The sequence below is a fragment of the Gracilinanus agilis genome, chromosome 6 (genome assembly GCF_016433145.1).
Source record: "Gracilinanus agilis isolate LMUSP501 chromosome 6, AgileGrace, whole genome shotgun sequence".
Lineage (NCBI taxonomy): Eukaryota > Metazoa > Chordata > Mammalia > Didelphimorphia > Didelphidae > Gracilinanus > Gracilinanus agilis.
This window is the reverse complement of record NC_058135.1, coordinates 228,800,982-228,806,981: the sequence shown is the minus strand read 5'-3', so window position 1 is coordinate 228,806,981 and position 6,000 is coordinate 228,800,982. Positions and strand designations below refer to the sequence as shown.

Here is a 6,000-nt window from a genome sequence, read left to right as displayed (position 1 = left end):
AGATTGTAAGCCTTGAAGTGAATAAGTTCCAATAAATTGGTGGAGACATTAAGCTCTCAGTGCTTGTTGACTTTTATACACATATGAAGTCAAATATATATATGACAGCTATTAGCCTGTTTGTTCTAATATGGGAAATTATTCTTACTTTAAACCACTTGTAAAGATTTGAGAATCTATTTTCATAATTTGTGTTATGCTGTCATTTATGCTATGCAGTTATATTTATAATCATAATTAATCTTTTTCAGTTTGTGAAGGCTGCACAAGATATCACAAAGCTGAGAGCAAAGTGGTATACTGCCATCAATATACAAACAAAATGAAGATTAGTTTTTAAAGTAAGTTATTTTTGTTTTTTGATACATTGAACTTTTGCAAAATAGAAATATATGATGTAACATGTACTTGGTTAAGAGCCTAGAATCTGTTAGCACATTTTTAGTAATGGAAGTTATTGCTACCAACTGTGCAGTCTTTCCCTAAACTCTGCTCCAGGCAGAAGGAGGTAAGTACCTCATCAGGCAACCTGCATTGATTGAATACTTCCTGGGTGCCAGGCCTTCAAGCACTGGGGACACAAAGACACAAGGGAGATAGCTTTTTCCTACACTTTCATTCTGAGGGAAATATCTGGTGCTGCATTTATATTAGTGTATAGAAAGTAATGATTAAAACAGGGTAGTTGGGGTTGGAGAGGAGACTAGGTCAGGAAAGGCATAATGAAGAAAGGAAACCAGGAATTTACATTAAGTAGAAGAGAATGGAAGTTTATTTTTCTGGACCTGAGGGACAGTCAATTCAAAGGCATGGAGATGGGAAAAGTATGTAGTCCAGTGAAAAGACGCTGAAGAATTTAGAGAAGACAGTCAAGTGTAAGAGTGGGATAGGGGATAGACTGTGAGGGATAGACTGTGAAGAGGTTTGAAGTGGCAAACAGAGGACTTCATGTTAGGAGTAAAGATAATAATGAAATTTGTTGAGCAGCGCAAGTCTTAAGTAGATAATCTAACAAAATCCCTTTGGTGGCTACATGGAGGATGGATTGGAGTGGGGAGAGGATTTAGCCAAGGAAACTTAACAGACTATTGCAGCACTCCAGGTGATAGATAATGAGGGCCTAAATAGGTTGGTAGCTGTGTGAATGGGGTAAGTGTATGAATTTAAGAGATGTCCTAGAGATGGAAATAATAAGGTACATCAGCTGATTGGATATATAAGGTGAGTGGGAATGAAGAGGGAGCATGAAAGTTAGGTTGGAAAGGAAGTTTGGAAACAAGGAGGATTTAAGGAGAGAGGTGATGAACTCTTTTATACGCATTGAGCTTAATATGACTCTTGGGCATCCATCCAGTTTGAATTATCCAATAGGCACTTAATCATATAGGTTTTGAGGTCAGAAGAGTGATAAGGACTAGCTATATGGATCTGGGAGTCATCTGCAAAGAGATGGTAATTGAATCCATCAGAGCTTATGAGATCCCTAGAGTGTGTAAAGAGAAAGAGAATGAGGCCTAGGACAGAGCTTTGGAGTATAACTGCATTTATTGTGCATGATGTGTTTGATCAATCAGTAAAGTAGTTTTGAGAAGGAGATTTCATATAGATAGGAGAAACAGGAGAGAACAGAAAAGAGAGAATAGAAGATAGAGTTGAACTGGTTCACTAATGAATTAAGTTTGGGACGGGAAGAGAGAATAGCCACAGAAGGAGTGGTGCCATCGCAAAATAATGATTAGTGGAGAGATAGCAGGTTCATTGAGGACAGAGAAAAAGTTTAGGAATAGAGAGGCATAAGGAGAAATAGAATGATGGCAGATCATGATGAGATAAAGAAATTTCAGATTTCTGGGTCAAGGAAATGGAATACCTGTGGGTCTTGGCAAGCTCAAAGGTGTGATTGTCCTTTTATAAAACTGAGATGGAGTGGAAGAGAACATGAGATTGAATAACCCCAAAATTAGGATATTTGTGGGAGCACTCATGTCTAAATTCCCCAGTATGAGAGTAAGAGTTGGAGTGGAGATGAATACTGTGAACTAAGTATTGAATTAGTTGAGAAAATTGGGAAAGTATATTTAGGAGTCAGTAAATATCAGCTATAGGATGCAGACTGGGTGATAAAGATGGTCATTAGGAGAGGTTGTTGAGTGGTGGCAGAGGGAACAGTCTGGAAGGGCCTTTTTATTTTTTAAAATTTTTTTATTTTTTAAACCCTTCCTTTCCCTCTTAGAATCAATTTTGTGGATTGGTTCCAAGGCAGAAGAAAAGTAAGGGTTAGACAAAGGGCCTTATGTGACTTAGCCAGGGTCACACAAATAGGAAGTGTCTGAGGCCAGCTGTTCAAATGGATCTCCTTGGATCTCCTGTCTCTGGGCCTGGCTCTCAATCCATTGAGCTACCTAGCTACCCCCCGGGAAGTGTCATTGAGGATCGAGGAGTAGTCTGACCACCCTACTTGGAACAATATAATTCAAGGGATATGAGCAAAAGTACTACTAGTAATAGAAATAGAAAGGAAAGCCCAAGCCACACTTTCATCCCAGAGGAACATCTCATCAGTACTTGAAAATCAAAGCAGAATGAAAAGAAGAGCTTTAGAGTGAAGGATAATGTCTTAAATATAGACTGGGGGTTGAGAGAACACAGTGGAGGGAGTGTGCCAATATTGAACGAACATGGTATGGTAATATTTAAGGTCAGTGGGGTGGAGAGAGAGTAGACAGCAGTGTTTTAGAGGCTGAGTTTTCAGGATTTAGTTTCACAGAATTAGGGGAAGGGGCTAGAGAATCATAAAGAATTTGCCTCCTGATGTTTAGAGACCTGAGAGTGACATGTATCCCAACTAATAGAAGGGAGAAGTGATTGCTTAGTGGCATATGACTAACAGTAAACATTTCTTCAACTTTTACGATGTGGAAACATCTTGAATGATAATATACCAGCCTCTATAAACAGATTTCAAAGAAACAAGAATATAATACCTAATCTCAAGAATCTTATTCTTTGATCTAAAAGAACAACATATAAAAAATTCATTCCAAGTAATGCTATGTTCCATTACTATAGTGGACCCTTAGGAAGATATCAGAAAAGGAAAAGATATTTCTATAATCAGGATGATGTCTCCATGGCATTTTAGGTCACCCAGATTTTTTTATTCTTTGGAGATTATGGTGTTCCATGATTTCCAGCCGTATAGCATCACTTTAGAGTTGATTACAACAAATATCCAGTTGTCTGCATTGCCAAATCTATATGGTATCCTGAATTTTGAGTCCAATATCAAAGAGATTGGTAGTATGCTTCATCATTAGTTCCCTGGATGAATAGTTGGTTATTGCATAAATTTATTGTATAAATTGTTCTAATTTTTCACTTCACTATACATCAGTTCATACAAGCTTTCTCAGATTTCTCTTTATCTGGCCTTTTTGTCATTTCTTGCTGTGTAATAATATGTCATTACATTCATATACCATAATCTGTTCATCCATTCCCCAATTGATGGACATCCACTTTATTTTTAGTTCTTTGCTAGAACAAAAAGTGCTGCTATAAATAATTTTGTACATATGGATCTTTTCCTTCTTTCATCTCTTTGGGGCATATGCTTAATCATACTTATTCTTGAATAAAGTAGTCACGATATGCAGGCATGAGACTTCTTAATCCACAAGTCTTTGGCCTCTTTGAGTCTTGAACCTATTTCCCTCTTTTTGCTATCTTCAGCCCTTGCCTTTCCATTGAAGACACTGAATATTAAAGTACATGCAGACTTGGTTTAGTGATGCTTATTGAGTTATTTATAGGATTTTCCATTTCTTCATTTTCTAAAGCAAGTGTATTGGAGAATGAGCAATTGTCTTTAAGCATGTTTGGCTGCGCACATTCAAAGTGGTGAGAATGTCCAAGTGACACTTGAAAAGATGATTGTTATTAAAACTTACTTAACCAACTTGTTTATTTTCCTTTTTAAAGGGGATCTGTGAGCCTTAGTCATTTCTTCTTGTTTCATTCCTATAAAGATTATAATTTGAAAAGATTCTTCTTCATAGACTCTGCAGTCCTTTATATATATATGTATATATACATATAAAATCCTAGTTTCTTTCTGAGCTCATCTCAAACATTTCATGCTAAATGAACCTTTCTTTTGAACTCCACCCCTTACCCCATTTGTGCCTTAACTCTAAAATTACCTTCTATTTATTTTGTATATGGTTTGAAGATGATACTCTGTGTGTTTGTTGTCTCCTTCTACACAATTTAAGGTCCTTGAGGGCAGTCTATTTAATTTTTGTCTTCCGTACTGTGCCTAGTGCTTAGCCAAGTGTTGAATAAGTGATTATTGATTGAATGACTCACATTTGGTATCAACAGTTCAATTGTTTATCAATAATATAGGTCTAAGGTCCTTGGGAGGGTGGAGTTGTTTGTTTTATGGATTCTGTGACCAAAAAAAACAGCCAACCTGATGGTCAACTTGCTAATGAATATTTTTGCACTCATCTATGCTGGTCCTAAAAATAGTAGGCATAGTCTTTCTTTGGGTCTATTTAAAGACTTTCTGGTAGAGCTTTGGAGAAACCAGGGTAACTTCCACAAATGAAGAAACATTTGAATCAGATTTGATTTTGAAAAAGACTGTACTAATAAAATTTTAGAGTTAGATGCTGCTATCTAGACCTCAGGGTCTTAATCTGGGACCCATTAACTTGATTTTAAAAGCTTTTAGATAATTATTTTCATGTATTACTGGTTTCCTTGATATTCCTATCTAGTTTGTTTTATGCATTTAAAAATGTTATTCTGAGGAAGGGTCCATTGGTGGAAGCTTAGAAAGACAGGCAGGAGCGAAACTAAGGCTCCTGCCTGTCTTTCTAAGCTTCCAAAATGCTTCAAACCTATTTCCCTCTTACAAAACTGCCCAGGGGGTAGTATATAATATAAAAGAGGCTAAGGACTTGTAATCTAGACCAACTCCATAATTAATAATCAAGTCTTCTCTAAAACACTCCTCACAAGTTATCTTCTATCCTATAACTGAATAATATTGAGGAATTCCCTGAGATTTATAGAAGAACCACAATATTATAAGAAAAAACTGTTTTGAGTGACTTGAGAATTCTAATTAATGCATTGGCCAGTTATGTCTTCAGAGGACAGGTGATGAAACATGTTGCTCACCTGGACAGAGTAGTGATAGATTCAAGATGTAGAAATAAACATGTTTTTCTTCTTTTGTCTTTTCATTGAGAGAATAGGAATGAGACTTTGCCAAACAAAAGGGAGCCTTTGGCACATTTTATTTTATTTTATTATTATTTTTTTAAAACCCTTACCTTCCGTCTTGGAGTCAGTACTGTATATTGGCTCCAAGGCAGAAGAGTGGTAAGGACTAGGCAGTGGGGGTCAAGTGACTTGTCCAGAGTCATATAGCTGGGAAGTGTCTGAGACCAGATATGAATCTAGGACCTCCTGTCTCCAGGTCTGGTTCTCCATCCACTGAGCCACTCAGCTGCCCCCATCCTTTTGACACATTTTAAAACTGTGCATGCAGAGAACAGACGAAAGTTCAGAAGAAAGCATGTGCTTTATGTTTCAAAACAACAGGGGTGGTGAGGATTGGAATCCAAGCTTGCAGTATCAGGGAGTTGATGGTAATGGCCCTGGTTTAAAGTAGGCAACATCAATAATGTGACAATGGGCAGGAAGCAAGAAACCAAGACCCATAAGGATTGAGAAAGGAACAGTTTGGCAGTTGAGAGCATTGGCAACTTTGGCAAGAGCAGTTTCAGTTGAGTTATGAAAGTTGGAAACCAGATTGCAGAGGATTTAGAACATAGTAGGAACACAGAAAATGGATTAACTAAGTGATATGATAATTAGATTAAGTCTACACATCTTTAGATTTAATCACCAAAGGTGAGAGCCCCTTCCAATTCTAGGAGGTCCTAACCCACTTGTGCTAGTGAGTAGCAAATCAGAATCAACTGA

The 6,000-nt window shown here is 37.1% G+C and overlaps 1 protein-coding gene across 2 annotated transcripts in view; it reads left to right on the top strand.

Moving 5' to 3' along the window:
- The first annotated feature begins 261 nt into the window (after positions 1-261).
- PCGF3 (polycomb group ring finger 3) overlaps positions 262-6,000 on the top strand; it is a 101,293-nt gene continuing 95,554 nt past the window's right edge. For both annotated transcript variants that reach the window (XM_044682231.1, XM_044682230.1), the window contains exon 1: positions 262-341. The gene's annotated coding sequence lies outside the window, so the exon portion shown is untranslated. The remainder of the gene's footprint in view (positions 342-6,000) is intronic.